Raw genomic sequence first — 18,893 nt, 5'->3', positions numbered from 1 at the left:
CTCGGGGAACCAACCTCAGCCCCAATGCTTCTTTGCTCAGGAAAGCAATGGTTGTCCAATTCTCACCTAGCCCTCTCCACCGCATTGGCCAAGGGGGGTCTGGGCTGCCTCTGGCTGCGTGGGCCCTGCTGCTTGGTGGGTGGTCTCCGTGGCCTGAGACCAACACCAAACATGTTCTCCTTCAGGGAGAATGGGGGTGATTCGGCAGTAAAAGGCCTGGCTCACACATGCTCCAGCAACCCCCCACTTCGCCAGCTGGGGAGGGACCCAGCTAGGCCTGATCTCAGACACGGCAAAAAACGCGCTTCGGAAAGCTACATTCTGTGAACCAAAACTGTGCTCGGGAACCAACCTCAGCCCCAATGCTTCTTTGCTCAGGAAAGCAATGGTTGTCCAATTCTCACCTAGCCCTCTCCTCCGCATTGGCCAAGGAGGGTCTGGGCTGCCTCTGGCTGCGTGGGCCCTGCTGCTTGGTGGGTGGTCTCCGCCGCCTGAAACCAACTCCAAACATGTTCTCCTTCAGGGAGAAGGCTGATTTGGCAGGAAAAGTCCTGGTTTGCACAGGACCCAGCAACCCGGCCTTTCCCAGCTGGGGAGCGACCCAGCTAGTGTTGATCTCAGACACGGGAAAATCCGCACTTCGGGAAGCTGCATTCTCTGAATCTAAACTGTGCTAGGGGAACCAACCTCAGCCCCAATGCTTCTTTGCTCAGGAAAGCAATGGTTCTCTAATTCTCACCTAGCCCTCGGCTCCCCATAGGGCCAACAATGGTCTGGGCTGCCTCTGGCTGCGTGGGCCCTGCTGCTTGGTGGGTGGTCTCCGCCACCTGAAACCAACTCCAAACTTGTTCTCCTTCAGGGAGAAGTCTGATTTGGCAGGAAAAGTCCTGGTTTGCACAGGACCCAGCAACCCGCCCTTCGCCAGCTGGGGAGAGACCCAGCTAGTGTTGATCTCAGACACGGGAAAATCCGCACTTCGGGAAGCTGCATTCTCTGAATCTAAACTGTGCTCGGGGAACCAACCTCAGCCCCAATGCTTCTTTGCTCAGGAAAGCAATGGTTCTCTAATTCTCACCTAGCCCTCGGCTCCCCATAGGGCCAACAATGGTCTGGGCTGCCTCTGGCTGCGTGGGCCCTGCTGCTTGGTGGGTGGTCTCCGCCACCTGAAACCAACTCCAAACTTGTTCTCCTTCAGGGAGAAGGCTGATTTGGCAGGAATAGTCCTGGTTTGCACAGGACCCAGCAACCCGCCCTTCGCCAGCTGGGGAGAGACCCAGCTAGTGTTGATCTCAGACACGGGAAAATCCGCACTTCGGGAAGCTGCATTCTCTGAATCTAAACTGTGCTAGGGGAACCAACCTCAGCCCCAATGCTTCTTTGCTCAGGAAAGCAATGGTTCTCTAATTCTCACCTAGCCCTCGGCTCCCCATAGGGCCAACAATGGTCTGGGCTGCCTCTGGCTGCGTGGGCCCTGCTGCTTGGTGGGTGGTCTCCGCGGCCTGAAACCAACTCCAAACTTCTTCTCCTTTGGGGAGAAGGCTGATTGGGCAGGAAAAGGCCTGCTTTGCAGAGGCCCTCAGCTGCTTGGTGGGTGGTCTCCGCGGCCTGAAACCAACTCCAAACGTGTTCTCCTTCGGGGAGAAGGGTGATTGGGCAGGAAAAGGCCTGGTTTGCAGAGGCCCTCAGCAACCCCCCCTTCGCCAGCTCGGGAGGGACCAAGCTAGTGTCGATCTCAGACACGGCATAAACCGTTCTTTAGCAAGCAGCATTCTGCGAATCTAAGATGTGCTCGGGGAACCAACCTCAGCCCCAATGCGTCTTTGCTCTGGAAAGCAACGATTGCCTAGTTCTCACCTAGTCCTCTGTTCCACATAGGGCCAAGTAGGGTCTGGGCTTCCTCCGGCTCCGTGATCCCTGCTGTTTGGCGGGTGGTCTCCGCAGCCTGAAACCAACTCCAAAAGTGTTCTCCTTCGATGAGAAGGCTGATTCGGCAGGAAAAGGCCTGGTTTGCACAGGCCCCAGCAGCCCGCCCTTTGCCAGCTGGGTAGGGACCCATATAGGGTTGATCTCAGACACGGCACAATCCGCGCTTCGGGAAGCAGCATTCTGGGAATCTAAACGGTGCTCGGGAACCAACCTCAGCCCCAATGCATCTTTGCTCTGGAAAGCAATGGTTGTCTAATTCTCACCTAGCCCTCGGCTCCCCATAGGGCCAAAGATGGTCTGGCGTACCTCTGGCTGCCTGGGCCCTGCTGCTTGTTGGGTGGTCTCCGCGGCCTGAAACCAACTCCAAACGTGTTCTCCTTTGGAGAGAAGGCTGATATGGCAGGAAAAGGCCTGGTTTGCACAGGCCCCAGCAACCCGCCTTTCGCCACCTCGGGAAGGACCCAGCTGGGGCCCAATACAGACATAGCACAAACCGCGAATCGGGAAGCTGCATTCTGCGAATCTAAACTGTGCTCCGGTAACCAACCTCAGCCCCAAGGCTTCTTTGCTCAGGAAAGCAATGGTTGTCCAAGTCTCACTTAGCCCATTCCTCCGCATTGGCCAAGGAGGGTCTTGACTTCCTCTGGCTCCGTGATCCCTGCTGCTTGGCGGTTGGTCTCCGTGGCCTGAAACCAACTCCAAACGTGTTCTCCTTTGGGGAGAAGGCTGATTCGGCAGGAAAAGGCCTGGTTTGCACAGGCCCCAGTGATCCCACTCTTCGCCAGCACGGGAGGGACCCAGCTAGGCCTGATTTCAGACACAGCACACTCCACACATCGGGAAGCTGAATTCTGCGATCTAAACTGTGCTCGGGGAACCAACCTCAGCCCCTATGCTTCTTTGCTCAGGAAAGCAATGGTTGTCCAATTCTCACCTAGCCCTCTCCTCCGCATTGGCCAAGGAGGGTCTGGGCTGTCACTGGCTGCGTGGGCCCTGATTCGGGGGAGGTGGTCTCCGCAGCCTGAAACCAACTGCAAATGTGTTCTCCTTCGGGGAGAAGGCTGATAAGGCAGGAAAAGGCCTGGTTTGCAGAGGCCCTCAGCAACACCCCCATCGCCTGCTCGGGAGGGACCAAGCTAGGGTCGATCTCAGACAAGGCAATAACCAGACTGTAGGAAGCAGCATTCTGCGAATCTAAGCTGTGCTCGGGGAACCAACCTCAGCCCCAATGCTTCTTTGCTCAGGAAAGCAATGGTTGTCCAATTCTCACCTAGCCCTCTCCTCCGCATTGGCCAAGGAGGGTCTGGGCTGCCTCTGGCTGCGTGGGCCCTGCTGCTTGGTGGGTGGTCTCCGTGGCCTGAGACCAACACCAAACATGTTCTCCTTCAGGGAGAATGGTGATTCGGCAGTAAAAGGCCTGGTTCGCACATGCCCCAGCAACCCCCCACTTCGCCAGCTGGGGAGGGACCCAGCTAGGCCTGATCTCAGACACGGCAAAAAACGCGCTTTGGAAAGCTACATTCTGTGAACCAAAACTGTGCTCGGGAACCAACCTCAGCCCCAATGCTTCTTTGCTCAGGAAAGCAATGGTTGTCCAATTCTCACCTAGCCCTCTCCTCCGCATTGGCCAAGGAGGGTCTGGGCTGCCTCTGGCTGCGTGGGCCCTGCTGCTTGGTGGGTGGTCTCCGCCGCCTGAAACCAACTCCAAACATGTTCTCCTTCAGGGAGAAGGCTGATTTGGCAGGAAAAGTCCTGGTTTGCACAGGACCCAGCAACCCGCCCTTTCCCAGCTGGGGAGAGACCCAGCTAGTGTTGATCTCAGACACGGGAAAATCCGCACTTCGGGAAGCTGCATTCTCTGAATCTAAACTGTGCTAGGGGAACCAACCTCAGCCCCAATGCTTCTTTGCTCAGGAAAGCAATGGTTCTCTAATTCTCACCTAGCCCTCGGCTCCCCATAGGGCCAACAATGGTCTGGGCTGCCTCTGGCTGCGTGGGCCCTGCTGCTTGGTGGGTGGTCTCCGCCACCTGAAACCAACTCCAAACTTGTTCTCCTTCAGGGAGAAGGCTGATTTGGCAGGAAAAGTCCTGGTTTGCACAGGACCCAGCAACCCGCCCTTCGCCAGCTGGGGAGAGACCCAGCTAGTGTTGATCTCAGACACGGGAAAATCCGCACTTCGGGAAGCTGCATTCTCTGAATCTAAACTGTGCTCGGGGAACCAACCTCAGCCCCAATGCTTCTTTGCTCAGGAAAGCAATGGTTCTCTAATTCTCACCTAGCCCTCGGCTCCCCATAGGGCCAACAATGGTCTGGGCTGCCTCTGGCTGCGTGGGCCCTGCTGCTTGGTGGGTGGTCTCCGGGGCCTGAAACCAACTCCAAACGTGTTCTACTTTGGAGTGAAGGCTGATTTGGTAAGAAAAGGCCTGGGTTGCATAGGCCACAGCAACCCCCACTTCGCCAGCTCGGGAGGGACCGAGCTAGTGCCCATCTCAGGCACGACACAAACTGCGCTTCGGCAAGATGCATTCTGCGAGCCTAAACTGTGCTGGGGGAACCAACCTCAGCCCCAGTGTGGCTTTGCTCAGGAAAGCAACGCTTGCCTAGTTGTCAACTCGCCCTCTGATCCCTGTAGGGCCAAGGAGGGTCTGGGCTGCCTCAGGCTCCGTGGGCCCTGCTGCTTGGCGGGTGGTCTCCGCGGCCTGAAACCAATTCCAAACATTTTCTCCTTTGCAGGGAAGGCTGATTTGGCAGGAAAAGGCCTGGTTTGCACAGGCCCCAGCAACCCGCCCTTCGCCAGCTCGGGAGGGACCCAGATAGGGCCTATCTCAGACTCGGCACAAACCGCCCTTCGGGAAGCTGCATTCTGCCAATCTAAACTGTGCTCGGCGAAGCAACCTCAGCCCCAATGCGGCTTTGCTCAGGAAAGCAATGGTTGTCTAATTCTCACCTAGCTCTCTGCTCCCATAGGGCCAAGGAGGGTCTGGGCTGCCTCTGGCTCCGTGGGCTCTGCTGCTTGGCGGGTGGTATCCGCGGCCTGAAACCAATTCCAAAAGTGTTCTCCTTAGTGGAGAAGGCTGATTTGGCAGCAAAAGGCATGGTTTGCACAGGCCCCAGCAACCCGCCCTTCGCCAGCTGGGGAGGGACCCAGATAGGGCCCATCTCAGACACGGCACAAACCGTGCTTCGCGAAGATGCATTCTGCGAACCTAAACTGTGCTCGGGGAACCAACCTCAGCCCCGATGTGGCATTGCTCAGGAAAGCAATGGTCATCTAATTCTCATCTAGTCCTCTGCTCCCCATAGGGCCAAGGAGGGTCTCGGCTGCCTCTGGCTGCGTGGGCCCTGCTGCTTGGCGGGTGGTCTCCACGGCCTGAAAGCAACTCCAAACGTGTTCTCCTTCAGGGAGATGGCTGATTGGGCAGTAAAATGGTTGCTTTGCACAGGCCCCATCAACCCCACTTCGCCAGCTTGGGAGGGACATAGCTAGGGCCCATCTCAGACACGGCACAAACCACGCTTCGGGAAGCTGCATTCTGCGAATGTAAACTGTGCTAGGGGAGCCAACCTCAGCCCCAATGCGTCTTTGCTCAGGAAAGCAACGCTTGCCTAGTTCTCCCCTGGCCCTCTGCTCCCCATAGGGCCAAGGAGGGTCTGGCCTGCCTCTGGCTCCTTGGGCCCTGCTGTTTGGTGAGTGGTCTCCACGGCCTGAAACCAACTCCAAACGTGTTCTCCTTCGGGCAGAAGGCTGATTGGGCAGGAGAAGGCCTGGTTTGCACAGGCCCCAGCAACCCAACTTCCCCAGCCTGGGAGGGATCAAGCTAGGGCCCATCTCAGACTCGGCACAAACCGCGATTCGGGAAGCTGCATTCTGGGAACCTAAACTATGCTTGGGGAACCAACCACACCCCCAAAGCGTCTTTGCTCAGGAAAGCAACGCTTGCCTAGTTCTCCCCTAGCCCTCTGTTCCCCATAGGGCCATGGAGAGTCTGGGCTGCCTCTGGCTGCGTGGGCCCTGCTGCTTGGTGGGTGGTTTCCGAGGCCTGCAACCAACTCCAAACATTTATTCTTCGGGGTGTAGAAGGCTGATTTGGCAGGAAAAGGCCTGGTTTGCACAGGCCCCAACAACCCGCCTTTGCCAGCTCGGGAGGGACCCAGCTAGGCCTGATTTCAGACACAGCACACTCCACGCTTCGGGAAGCTGAATTCTGCGAATCTAAACTGTGCTCGGGGAACCAACCTCAGCCCCTATGCTTCTTTGCTCAGGAAAGCAATGGTTGTCCAATTCTCACCTAGCCCTCTCCTCCGCATTGGCCAAGGAGGGTCTGGGCTGTCACTGGCTGCGTGGGCCCTGATTCGGGGGAGGTGGTCTCCGCAGCCTGAAACCAACTGCAAATGTGTTCTCCTTCGGGAGAAGGCTGATAAGGCAGGAAAAGGCCTGGTTTGCAGAGGCCCTCAGCTACACCCCCATCGCCTGCTCGGGAGGGACCAAGCTAGGGTCGATCTCAGACAAGGCAATAACCAGACTGTAGGAAGCAGCATTCTGCGAATCTAAGCTGTGCTCGGGGAACCAACCTCAGCCCCAATGCTTCTTTGCTCAGGAAAGCAATGGTTGTCCAATTCTCACCTAGCCCTCTCCACCGCATTGGCCAAGGGGGGTCTGGGCTGCCTCTGGCTGCGTGGGCCCTGCTGCTTGGTGGGTGGTCTCCGTGGCCTGAGACCAACACCAAACATGTTCTCCTTCAGGGAGAATGGGGGTGATTCGGCAGTAAAAGGCCTGGCTCACACATGCTCCAGCAACCCCCCACTTCGCCAGCTGGGGAGGGACCCAGCTAGGCCTGATCTCAGACACGGCAAAAAACGCGCTTCGGAAAGCTACATTCTGTGAACCAAAACTGTGCTCGGGAACCAACCTCAGCCCCAATGCTTCTTTGCTCAGGAAAGCAATGGTTGTCCAATTCTCACCTAGCCCTCTCCTCCGCATTGGCCAAGGAGGGTCTGGGCTGCCTCTGGCTGCGTGGGCCCTGCTGCTTGGTGGGTGGTCTCCGCCGCCTGAAACCAACTCCAAACATGTTCTCCTTCAGGGAGAAGGCTGATTTGGCAGGAAAAGTCCTGGTTTGCACAGGACCCAGCAACCCGGCCTTTCCCAGCTGGGGAGCGACCCAGCTAGTGTTGATCTCAGACACGGGAAAATCCGCACTTCGGGAAGCTGCATTCTCTGAATCTAAACTGTGCTAGGGGAACCAACCTCAGCCCCAATGCTTCTTTGCTCAGGAAAGCAATGGTTCTCTAATTCTCACCTAGCCCTCGGCTCCCCATAGGGCCAACAATGGTCTGGGCTGCCTCTGGCTGCGTGGGCCCTGCTGCTTGGTGGGTGGTCTCCGCCGCCTGAAACCAACTCCAAACTTGTTCTCCTTCAGGGAGAAGGCTGATTGGGCAGGAAAAGGCCTGCTTTGCAGAGGCCCTCAGCTGCTTGGTGGGTGGTCTCCGCGGCCTGAAACCAACTCCAAACGTGTTCTCCTTCGGGGAGAAGGGTGATTGGGCAGGAAAAGGCCTGGTTTGCAGAGGCCCTCAGCAACCCCCCTTCGCCAGCTCGGGAGGGACCAAGCTAGTGTCGATCTCAGACACGGCATAAACCGTTCTTTAGCAAGCAGCATTCTGCGAATCTAAGATGTGCTCGGGGAACCAACCTCAGCCCCAATGCGTCTTTGCTCTGGAAAGCAACGATTGCCTAGTTCTCACCTAGTCCTCTGTTCCACATAGGGCCAAGTAGGGTCTGGGCTTCCTCCGGCTCCGTGATCCCTGCTGTTTGGCGGGTGGTCTCCGCAGCCTGAAACCAACTCCAAAAGTGTTCTCCTTCGATGAGAAGGCTGATTCGGCAGGAAAAGGCCTGGTTTGCACAGGCCCCAGCAGCCCGCCCTTTGCCAGCTGGGTAGGGACCCATATAGGGTTGATCTCAGACACGGCACAATCCGCGCTTCGGGAAGCAGCATTCTGGGAATCTAAACGGTGCTCGGGGAACCAACCTCAGCCCCAATGCATCTTTGCTCTGGAAAGCAATGGTTGTCTAATTCTCACCTAGCCCTCGGCTCCCCATAGGGCCAAAGATGGTCTGGCGTGCCTCTGGCTGCCTGGGCCCTGCTGCTTGTTGGGTGGTCTCCGCGGCCTGAAACCAACTCCAAACGTGTTCTCCTTTGGAGAGAAGGCTGATATGGCAGGAAAAGGCCTGGTTTGCACAGGCCCCAGCAACCCGCCTTTCGCCACCTCGGGAAGGACCCAGCTGGGGCCCAATACAGACATAGCACAAACCGCGAATCGGGAAGCTGCATTCTGCGAATCTAAACTGTGCTCCGGTAACCAACCTCAGCCCCAAGGCTTCTTTGCTCAGGAAAGCAATGGTTGTCCAAGTCTCACTTAGCCCATTCCTCCGCATTGGCCAAGGAGGGTCTTGACTTCCTCTGGCTCCGTGATCCCTGCTGCTTGGCGGTTGGTCTCCGTGGCCTGAAACCAACTCCAAACGTGTTCTCCTTCGGGGAGAAGGCTGATTCGGCAGGAAAAGGCCTGGTTTGCACAGGCCCCAGTGATCCCACTCTTCGCCAGCTCGGGAGGGACCCAGCTAGGCCTGATTTCAGACACAGCACACTCCACACATCGGGAAGCTGAATTCTGCGATCTAAACTGTGCTCGGGGAACCAACCTCAGCCCCTATGCTTCTTTGCTCAGGAAAGCAATGGTTGTCCAATTCTCACCTAGCCCTCTCCTCCGCATTGGCCAAGGAGGGTCTGGGCTGTCACTGGCTGCGTGGGCCCTGATTCGGGGGAGGTGGTCTCCGCAGCCTGAAACCAACTGCAAATGTGTTCTCCTTCGGGGAGAAGGCTGATAAGGCAGGAAAAGGCCTGGTTTGCAGAGGCCCTCAGCAACACCCCCATCGCCTGCTCGGGAGGGACCAAGCTAGGGTCGATCTCAGACAAGGCAATAACCAGACTGTAGGAAGCAGCATTCTGCGAATCTAAGCTGTGCTCGGGGAACCAACCTCAGCCCCAATGCTTCTTTGCTCAGGAAAGCAATGGTTGTCCAATTCTCACCTAGCCCTCTCCTCCGCATTGGCCAAGGAGGGTCTGGGCTGCCTCTGGCTGCGTGGGCCCTGCTGCTTGGTGGGTGGTCTCCGTGGCCTGAGACCAACACCAAACATGTTCTCCTTCAGGGAGAATGGTGATTCGGCAGTAAAAGGCCTGGTTCGCACATGCCCCAGCAACCCCCCACTTCGCCAGCTGGGGAGGGACCCAGCTAGGCCTGATCTCAGACACGGCAAAAAACGCGCTTTGGAAAGCTACATTCTGTGAACCAAAACTGTGCTCGGGAACCAACCTCAGCCCCAAAGCTTCTTTGCTCAGGAAAGCAATGGTTGTCCAATTCTCACCTAGCCCTCTCCTCCGCATTGGCCAAGGAGGGTCTGGGCTGCCTCTGGCTGCGTGGGCCCTGCTGCTTGGTGGGTGGTCTCCGCCGCCTGAAACCAACTCCAAACATGTTCTCCTTCAGGGAGAAGGCTGATTTGGCAGGAAAAGTCCTGGTTTGCACAGGACCCAGCAACCCGCCCTTTCCCAGCTGGGGAGAGACCCAGCTAGTGTTGATCTCAGACACGGGAAAATCCGCACTTCGGGAAGCTGCATTCTCTGAATCTAAACTGTGCTAGGGGAACCAACCTCAGCCCCAATGCTTCTTTGCTCAGGAAAGCAATGGTTCTCTAATTCTCACCTAGCCCTCGGCTCCCCATAGGGCCAACAATGGTCTGGGCTGCCTCTGGCTGCGTGGGCCCTGCTGCTTGGTGGGTGGTCTCCGCCACCTGAAACCAACTCCAAACTTGTTCTCCTTCAGGGAGAAGGCTGATTTGGCAGGAAAAGTCCTGGTTTGCACAGGACCCAGCAACCCGCCCTTCGCCAGCTGGGGAGAGACCCAGCTAGTGTTGATCTCAGACACGGGAAAATCCGCACTTCGGGAAGCTGCATTCTCTGAATCTAAACTGTGCTCGGGGAACCAACCTCAGCCCCAATGCTTCTTTGCTCAGGAAAGCAATGGTTCTCTAATTCTCACCTAGCCCTCGGCTCCCCATAGGGCCAACAATGGTCTGGGCTGCCTCTGGCTGCGTGGGCCCTGCTGCTTGGTGGGTGGTCTCCGGGGCCTGAAACCAACTCCAAACGTGTTCTCCTTCAGGGAGAAGGCTGATTGGGCAGGAAAAGGCCTGCTTTGCAGAGGCCCTCAGCTGCTTGGTGGGTGGTCTCCGCGGCCTGAAACCAACTCCAAACGTGATCTCCTTCGGGGAGAAGGGTGATTGGGCAGGAAAAGGCCTGGTTTGCACAGGCCCTCAGCAACCCCCCCTTCGCCAGCTCGGGAGGGACCAAGCTAGTGTCGATCTCAGACACGGCATAAACCGTTCTTTAGCAAGCAGCATTCTGCGAATCTAAGCTGTGCTCGGGGAACCAACCTCAGCCCCAATGCGTCTTTGCTCTGGAAAGCAACGATTGCCTAGTTCTCACCTAGTCCTCTGTTCCACATAGGGCCAAGTAGGGTCTGGGCTTCCTCCGGCTCCGTGATCCCTGCTGATTGGCGGGTGGTCTCCGCAGCCTGAAACCAACTCCAAAAGTGTTCTCCTTCGGGGAGAAGGCTGATTCGGCAGGAAAAGGCCTGGTCTGCACAGGCCCCAGCAGCCCGCCCTTTGCCAGCTGGGGAGGGACCCAGCTAGGGTTGATCCCAGACACGGCACAATCCGCCCTTAGGGAAGCAGCATTCTGGGAATCTAAACGGTGCTGGGGAACCAACCTCAGCCCCAATGCATCTTTGCTCTGGAAAGCAATGGTTGTCTAATTCTCACCTAGCCCTCGGCTCCCCATAGGGCCAAAGATGGTCTGGCGTGCCTCTGGCTGCCTGGGCCCTGCTGCTTGTTGGGTGGTCTCCGCGGCCTGAAACCAACTCCAAACGTGTTCTCCTTTGGAGAGAAGGCTGATATGGCAGGAAAAGGCCTGGTTTGCACAGGCCCCAGCAACCCGCCTTTCGCCACCTCGGGAAGGTCCCAGCTGGGGCCCAATACAGACATAGCACAAACCGCGAATCGGGAAGCTGCATTCTGCGAATCTAAACTGTGCTCCGGTAAGCAACCTCAGCCCCAAGGCTTCTTTGCTCAGGAAAGCAATGGTTGTCCAAGTCTCACTTAGCCCATTCCTCCGCATTGGCCAAGGAGGGTCTTGACTTCCTCTGGCTCCGTGATCCCTGCTGCTTGGCGGGTGGTCTCCGTGGCCTGAAACCAACTCCAAACGTGTTCTCCTTCGGGGAGAAGGCTGATTCGGCAGGAAAAGGCCTGGTTTGCACAGGCCCCAGCGATCCCACTCTTCGCCAGCTCGGGAGGGACCCAGCTAGGCCTGATTTCAGACACAGCACACTCCACGCATCGGGAAGCTGAATTCTGCGAATCTACACTGTGCTCGGGGAACCAACCTCAGCCCCAATGCTTCTTTGCTCAGGAAAGCAATGGTTGTCCAAGTCTCACTTAGCCCATTCCTCCGCATTGGCCAAGGAGGGTCTTGACTTCCTCTGGCTCCGTGATCCCTGCTGCTTGGCGGGTGGTCTCCGTGGCCTGAAACCAACTCCAAACATGTTCTCCTTCAGGGAGAAGGCTGATTGGGCAGGAAAAGGCCTGGTTTGCACAGTCACAACAGACCCCCTTCGCCATCTCAGGAGGGACCCAGCTAGGGAACATCTCAGACACGGCACAAAACGTGTTTTGGAAAGCTGTATTCTGGGAATCTAAACTGGGCTCGGGGAACCAACCTCAGCCCCAATGCGGCTTTGCTCAGGAAAGCAACTCTTGCCTAGTCCTCATCTCGCCCACTGCTCCCCATAGGGCCAAGGAAGGTCTGGCCTGCCTCTGGCTCCGTGGGCCCTGCTGCTTGGCGGGTGGTCTCCGTGGCCTGAAACCAACTCCAAACGTGTTCTCCTTCGGGGAGAAGGCTAATTCGGCAGGAAAAGGCCTGGTTTGCACAGGCCCCAGCGATCCCACTCTTCGCCAGCTCGGGAGGGACCCAGCTAGGCCTGATTTCAGACACAGCACACTCCACGCTTCGGGAAGCTGAATTCTGCGAATCTAAACTGTGCTCGGGGAACCAACCTCAGCCCCTATGCTTCTTTGCTCAGGAAAGCAATGGTTGTCCAATTCTCACCTAGCCCTCTCCTCCGCATTGGCCAAGGAGGGTCTGGGCTGCCTCTGGCTGCGTGGGCCCTGCTGCTTGGTGGGTGGTCTCCGTGGCCTGAGACCAACACCAAACATGTTCTCCTTCAGGGAGAATGGGGTTATTCGGCAGTAAAAGGCCTGGTTCGCACATGCCCCAGCAACCCCCCACTTCGTCAGCTTGGGAGGGACCCAGCTAGGCCTGATCTCAGACACGGCAAAAAACGTGCTTCGGAAAGCTACATTCTGTGCACATTCAGGGAGAAGGCTGATTTGGCAGGAAAAGTCCTGGTTTGCACAGGACCCAGCAACCCGTCCTTCGTCAGCTGGGGAGAGACCCAGCTAGTGTTGATCTCAGACACGGGAAAATCCGCACTTCGGGAAGCTGCATTCTCTGAATCTAAACTGTGCTCGGGGAACCAACCTCAGCCCCAATGCTTCTTTGCTCAGGAAAGCAATGGTTCTCTAATTCTCACCTAGCCCTCGGCTCCCCATAGGGCCAACAATGGTCTGGGCTGCCTCTGGCTGCGTGGGCCCTGCTGCTTGGTGGGTGGTCTCCGCGGCCGGAAACCAACTCCAAACTTGTTCTCCTTCAGGGAGAAGGCTCTTTGGGCAGGAAAAGGCCTGCTTTGCAGAGGCCCTCAGCTGCTTGGTGGGTGGTCTCCGCGGCCTGAAACCAACTCCAAACGTGTTCTCCTTCGGGGAGAAGGGTGATTGGGCAGGAAAAGGCCTGGTTTGCAGAGGCCCTCAGCAACCCCCCCTTCGCCAGCTCGGGAGGGACCAAGCTAGTGTCGATCTCAGACACGGCATAAACCGTTCTTTAGCAAGCAGCATTCTGCGAATCTAAGCTGTGCTCAGGGAACCAACCTCAGCCCCAAGGCTTCTTTGCTCAGGAAAGCAATGGTTGTCCAAGTCTCATTTAGCCCATTCCTCCGCATTGGCCAAGGAGGGTTTTGACTTCCTCTGGCTCCGTGATCCCTGCGGCTTGGCGGGTGGTCTCCGCGGCCTGAAACCAACTCCAAACGTGTTCTCCTTTGGAGAGAAGGCTGATATGGCAGGAAAAGGCCTGGTTTGCACAGGCCCCAGCAACCCGCCTTTCGCCACCTCGGGAAGGTCCCAGCTGGGGCCCAATACAGACATAGCACAAACCGCGAATCGGGAAGCTGAATTCTGTGAATCTAACCTGTGCTCCGGTAACCAACCTCAGCCCCAAGGCTTCTTTGCTCAGGAAAGCAATGGTTGTCCAAGTCTCACTTAGCCCATTCCTCCGCATTGGCCAAGGAGGGTCTTGACTTCCTCTGGCTCCGTGATCCCTGCTGTTTGGCGGGTGGTCTCCGTGGCCTGAAACCAACTCCAAACGTGTTCTCCTTTGGGGAGAAGGCTGATTCGGCAGGAAAAGGCCTGGTTTGCACAGACCCCAGCGATCTCACTCTTCGCCAGCTCGGGAGGGACCCAGCTAGGCCTGATTTCAGACACAGCACACTCCACGCATCGGGAAGCTGAATTCTGCGAATCTAAACTGTGCTCGGGGAACCAACCCCAGCCCCTATGCTTCTTTGCTCAGGAAAGCAATGGTTGTCCAATTCTCACCTAGCCCTCTCCTCCGCATTGGCCAAGGAGGGTCTGGGCTGCCTCTGGCTGCGTGGGCCCTGCTGCTTGGTGGGTGGTCTCCGTGGCCTGAGACCAACACCAAACATGTTCTCCTTCAGGGAGAATGGTGATTCGGCAGTAAAAGGCCTGGTTCGCACATGCCCCAGCAACCCCCCACTTCGCCAGCTGGGGAGGGACCCAGCTAGGCCTGATCTCAGACACGGCAAAAACGCGCTTTGGAAAGCTATATTCTGTGAACCAAAACTGTGCTCGGGAACCAACCTCAGCCCCAATTCTTCTTTGCTCAGGAAAGCAATGGTTGTCCAATTCTCACCTAGCCCTCTCCTCCGCATTGGCCAAGGAGGGTCTGGGCTGCCTCTGGCTGCGTGGGCCCTGCTGCTTGGTGGGTGGTCTCCGCCGCCTGAAACCAACTCCAAACTTGTTCTCCTTCAGGGAGAAGGCTGATTGGGCAGGAAAAGGCCTGCTTTGCAGAGGCCCTCAGCTGCTTGGTGGGTGGTCTCCGCGGCCTGAAACCAACTCCAAACGTGTTCTCCTTCGGGGAGAAGGGTGATTGGGCAGGAAAAGGCCTGGTTTGCAGAGGCCCTCAGCAACCCCCCCTTCGCCAGCTCGGGAGGGACCAAGCTAGTGTCGATCTCAGACACGGCATAAACCGTTCTTTAGCAAGCAGCATTCTGCGAATCTAAGATGTGCTCGGGAACCAACCTCAGCCCCAATGCGTCTTTGCTCTGGAAAGCAACGATTGCCTAGTTCTCACCTAGTCCTCTGTTCCACATAGGGCCAAGTAGGGTCTGGGCTTCCTCCGGCTCCGTGATCCCTGCTGTTTGGCGGGTGGTCTCCGCAGCCTGAAACCAACTCCAAAAGTGTTCTCCTTCGATGAGAAGGCTGATTCGGCAGGAAAAGGCCCGGTCTGCACAGGCCCCAGCAGCCCGCCCTTTGCCAGCTGGGGAGGGACCCAGCTAGGGTTGATCCCAGACACGGCACAATCCGCGCTTCGGGAAGCAGCATTCTGGGAATCTAAACGGTGCTGGGGAACCAACCTCAGCCCCAATGAATCTTTGCTCTGGAAAGCAATGGTTGTCAATTCTCACCTAGCCCTCGGCTCCCCATAGGGCCAAAGATGGTCTGGCGTGCCTCTGGCTGCCTGGGCCCTGCTGCTTGTTGGGTGGTCTCTGCGGCCTGAAACCAACTCCAAACGTGTTCTCCTTTGGAGAGAAGGCTGATTCGGCAGGAAAAGGCCTGGTTTGCACAGGCCCCAGCAACCCGCCTTTCGCCACCTCGGAAAGGTCCCAGCTGGGGCCCAATACAGACATAACACAAACCGCGAATCGGGAAGCTGCATTCTGTGAATCTAAACTGTGCTCCGGTAACCAACCTCAGCCCCAAGGCTTCTTTGCTCAGGAAAGCAATGGTTGTCCAAGTCTCACTTAGCCCATTCCTCCGCATTGGCCAAGGAGGGTCTTGACTTCCTCTGGCTCCGTGATCCCTGCTGCTTGGCGGGTGGTCTCCGTGGCCTGAAACCAACTCCAAACGTGTTCTCCTTCGGGGAGAAGGCTGATTCGGCAGGAAAAGGCCTGGTTTGCACAGGCCCCAGCGATCCCACTCTTCGCCAGCTCGGGAGGGACCCAGCTAGGCCTGATTTCAGACACAGCACACTCCACGCTTCGGGAAGCTGAATTCTGCGAATCTAAACTGTGCTCGGGGAACCAACCTCAGCCCCTATGCATCTTTGCTCAGGAAAGCAATGGTTGTCCAATTCTCACCTAGCCCTCTCTTCCGCATTGGCCAAGGAGGGTCTGGGCTGTCACTGGCTGCGTGGGCCCTGATTCGGGGGAGGTGGTCTCCGCAGCCTGAAACCAACTGCAAATGTGTTCTCCTTCGGGGAGAAGGCTGATAAGGCAGGAAAAGGCCTGGTTTGCAGAGGCCCTCAGCAACACCCCTATCGCCTGCTCGGGAGGGACCAAGCTAGGGTCGATCTCAGACAAGGCAATAACCAGACTGTAGGAAGCAGCATTCTGCGAATCTAAGCTGTGCTCGGGGAACCAACCTCAGCCCCAATGCTTCTTTGCTCAGGAAAGCAATGGTTGTCCAAGTCTCACTTAGCCCATTCCTCCGCATTGGCCAAGGAGGGTCTTGACTTCCTCTGGCTCCGTGATCCCTGCGGCTTGGCGGGTGGTCTCCGAGGCCTGAAACCAACTCCAAACGTGTTCTCCTTTGGAGAGAAGGCTGATTTGGCAGGAAAAGTCCTGGTTTGCACAGGACCCAGCAACCCGCCCTTTCCCAGCTGGGGAGAGACCCAGCTAGTGTTGATCTCAGACACGGGAAAATCCGCACTTCGGGAAGCTGCATTCTCTGAATCTAAACTGTGCTAGGGGAACCAACCTCAGCCCCAATGCTTCTTTGCTCAGGAAAGCAATGGTTCTCTAATTCTCACCTAGCCCTCGGCTCCCCATAGGGCCAACAATGGTCTGGGCTGCCTCTGGCTGCGTGGGCCCTGCTGCTTGGTGGGTGGTCTCCGCGGCCTGAAACCAACTCCAAACTTGTTCTCCTTCGGGGAGAAGGCTGATTGGGCAGGAAAAGGCCTGCTTTGCAGAGGCCCTCAGCTGCTTGGTGGGTGGTCTCCGCGGCCTGAAACCAACTCCAAACGTGTTCTCCTTCGGGGAGAAGGGTGATTGGGCAGGAAAAGGCCTGGTTTGCAGAGGCCCTCAGCAACCCCCCCTTCGCCAGCTCGGGAGGGACCAAGCTAGTGTCGATCTCAGACACGGCATAAACCGTTCTTTAGCAAGCAGCATTCTGTGAATCTAAGCTGTGCTCGGGGAACCAACCTCAGCCCCAATGCGTCTTTGCTCTGGAAAGCAACGATTGCCTAGTTCTCACCTAGCCCTCGGATCCCCATAGGGCCAAAGATGGTCTGGCGTGCCTCTGGCTGCCTGGGCCCTGCTGCTTGTTGGGTGGTCTCCGCGGCCTGAAACCAACTCCAAACGTGTTCTCCTTCGGGGAGAAGGGTGATTGGGCAGGAAAAGGCCTGGTTTGCAGAGGCCCTCAGCAACCCCCCCTTCGCCAGCTCGGGAGGGACCAAGCTAGTGTCGATCTCAGACACGGCATAAACCGTTCTTTAGCAAGCAGCATTCTGCGAATCTAAGCTGTGCTCAGGGAACCAACCTCAGCCCCAATGCGTCTTTGCTCTGGAAAGCAACGATTGCCTAGTTCTCACCTAGTCCTCTGTTCCACATAGGGCCAAGTAGGGTCTGGGCTTCCTCCGGCTCCGTGATCCCTGCTGTTTGGCGGGTGGTCTCCGCAGCCTGAAACCAACTCCAAAAGTGTTCTCCTTCGATGAGAAGGCTGATTCGGCAGGAAAAGGCCTGGTTTGCACAGGCCCCAGCAGCCCGCCCTTTGCCAGCTGGGGAGGGACCCAGCTAGGGTTGATCCCAGACACGGCACAATCCGCGCTTCGGGAAGCAGCATTCTGGGAATCTAAACGGTGCTGGGGAACCAACCTCAGCCCCAATGAATCTTTGCTCTGGAAAGCAATGGTTGTCAATTCTCACCTAGCCCTCGGCTCCCCATAGGGCCAAAGATGGTCTGGCGTGCCTCTGGCTGCCTGGGCCCTGCTGCTTGTTGGGTGGTCTCTGCGGCCTGAAACCAACTCCAAACGTGTTCTCCTTTGGAGAGAAGGCTGATATGGCAGGAAAAGGCCTGGTTTGCACAGGCCCCAGCAACCCGCCTTTCGCCACCTCGGGAAGGACCCAGCTGGGGCCCAATACAGACATAGCACAAACCGCGAATCGGGAAGCTGCATTCTGCGAATCTAAACTGTGCTCCTGTAACCAACCTCAGCCCCAAGGCTTCTTTGCTCAGGAAAGCAATGGTTGTCCAAGTCTCACTTAGCCCATTCCTCCGCATTGGCCAAGGAGGGTCTTGACTTCCTCTGGCTCCGTGATCCCTGCTGCTTGGCGGGTGGTCTCCGCGGCCTGAAACCAACTCCAAACGTGTTCTCCTTTGGAGAGAAGGCTGATTCGGCAGGAAAAGGCCTGGTTTGCACAGGCCCCAGCAACCCGCCTTTCGCCACCTCGGGAAGGTCCCAGCTGGGGCCCAATACAGACATAGCACAAACCGCGAATCGGGAAGCTGCATTCTGTGAATCTAAACTGTGCTCCGGTAACCAACCTCAGCCCCAAGGCTTCTTTGCTCAGGAAAGCAATGGTTGTCCAAGTCTCACTTAGCCCATTCCTCCGCATTGGCCAAGGAGGGTCTTGACTTCCTCTGGCTCCGTGATCCCTGCTGCTTGCGGGTGGTCTCCGTGGCCTGAAACCAACTCCAAACGTGTTCTCCTTCGGGGAGAAGGCTGATTCGGCAGGAAAAGGCCTGGTTTGCACAGGCCCCAGCGATCCCACTCTTCGCCAGCTCGGGAGGGACCCAGCTAGGCCTGATTTCAGACACAGCACACTCCACGCTTCGGGAAGCTGAATTCTGCGAATCTAAACTGTGCTCGGGGAACCAACCTCAGCCCCTATGCATCTTTGCTCAGGAAAGCAATGGTTGTCCAATTCTCACCTAGCCCTCTCTTCCGCATTGGCCAAGGAGGGTCTGGGCTGTCACTGGCTGCGTGGGCCCTGATTCGGGGGAGGTGGTCTCCGCAGGCTGAAACCAACTGCAAATGTGTTCTCCTTCGGGGAGAAGGCTGATAAGGCAGGAAAAGGCCTGGTTTGCAGAGGCCCTCAGCAACACCCCTATCGCCTGCTCGGGAGGGACCAAGCTAGGGTCGATCTCAGACAAGGCAATAACCAGACTGTAGGAAGCAGCATTCTGCGAATCTAAGCTATGCTCGGGGAACCAACCTCAGCCCCAATGCTTCTTTGCTCAGGAAAGCAATGGTTGTCCAAGTCTCACTTAGCCCATTCCTCCACATTGGCCAAGGAGGGTCTTGACTTCCTCTGGCTCCGTGATCCCTGCGGCTTGGCGGGTGGTCTCCGAGGCCTGAAACCAACTCCAAACGTGTTCTCCTTTGGAGAGAAGGCTGATTCGGCAGGAAAAGGCCTGGTTTGCACAGGCCCCAGCAACCCGCCTTTCGCCACCTCGGGAAGGTCCCAGCTGGGGCCCAATACAGACATAACACAAACCGCGAATCGGGAAGCTGCATTC

This window comes from Sus scrofa, unplaced genomic scaffold (assembly GCF_000003025.6).
Source record: "Sus scrofa isolate TJ Tabasco breed Duroc unplaced genomic scaffold, Sscrofa11.1 Contig621, whole genome shotgun sequence".
NCBI lineage: Eukaryota > Metazoa > Chordata > Mammalia > Artiodactyla > Suidae > Sus > Sus scrofa.
This window is presented reverse-complemented; position numbering follows the sequence as displayed.